Raw genomic sequence first — 988 nt, 5'->3', positions numbered from 1 at the left:
AGAAGTGGCCATGCAGCACAGGCTAGCATCTCAGTGACAAACGACATGTTACCAGCAGCAAAACAAGGCACTGCGCTGCACAGCTGCATAGTGGGCACAGTGTATGTCAGTGCTCAACAATGTGTAAGAGTTGCAGGCCTACACTCCAGGAGTGGAACTACAATTAGTGCATCTTTGTTACGCACACAATTAGGACTGTTCAAAGAAAAAGACAATGGTTGCACAACATGGCCAACAAGAAACAAAACGTCCTTCCTTACAAGAAGATGACAACATTGAGGATTGATAGATGGGAACCTACTCATTGACATGCCCTTAGCTCCTATTCCAAAATTTCCATTCCTTAAAAAATTCATGAAACCTTTTTCAGATTCATCTATAGATTTTCAGGTTTGTTAGTTTGATTTTCATGGGACAGCCCCAGGCTAAAGTGCTCTGCAAAGTGCCACATAGTTTTCTTATCGTATTTGTGACAACCACAAAAGTACAGCATGCTGTCATTTCAGATTCATTCATGTGACTTGGCTTGAATATCTTACTCTAAACTTCTCAATTTCACTTCTTCATCAAAACCACAAAGAATCTAGGGTAGCTCAAGTCCTTGGGTAGACTTAAACCTGGGTAGATTTGTCTGGCTATCCTATATTTCTTAAAATTGTAATATTTTCCAGATAACATCATTATGGTCACATGACTATGGCACAGTACATCCATATCAGGTGGGGGCATGAACCTGGCTCATTTAGGAAATGGCATGAGTATGATCTGTAACTGTTCTTCTAAATATCGACAGATCCTCATAAAGACTTATGTCCAATTTTGGGATTCCAAGCTCAAGAAAACTGGTTACATGAATCTTAGAATTACAAGAGCAGTGTCAAATAAGCATTAGTACTGCTTGCCAGCATAGCAGCAGCAATTAATTATGACTGCAGCAACTAAATTTGCTCACTTTTTGCAAGCTGACAGAAGTTATATGGCTCTTGCA

General features: G+C 39.8%; 1 protein-coding gene across 1 annotated transcript in view; it reads right to left on the bottom strand.

Annotated features, from left to right (window-relative positions):
- The window catches only part of LOC118415767 (follistatin-related protein 1-like), a gene marked incomplete in the record, with an annotated part of 20,581 nt that overhangs the window by 8,119 nt on the left and 11,474 nt on the right, over positions 1-988 (bottom strand).

This window comes from Branchiostoma floridae, chromosome 1, assembly GCF_000003815.2.
Source record: "Branchiostoma floridae strain S238N-H82 chromosome 1, Bfl_VNyyK, whole genome shotgun sequence".
NCBI classification, from domain to species: Eukaryota; Metazoa; Chordata; class Leptocardii; order Amphioxiformes; family Branchiostomatidae; genus Branchiostoma; species Branchiostoma floridae.
Note: the sequence above shows the minus strand (reverse complement) of the source record. Positions and strands in the feature narration are given on the sequence as shown.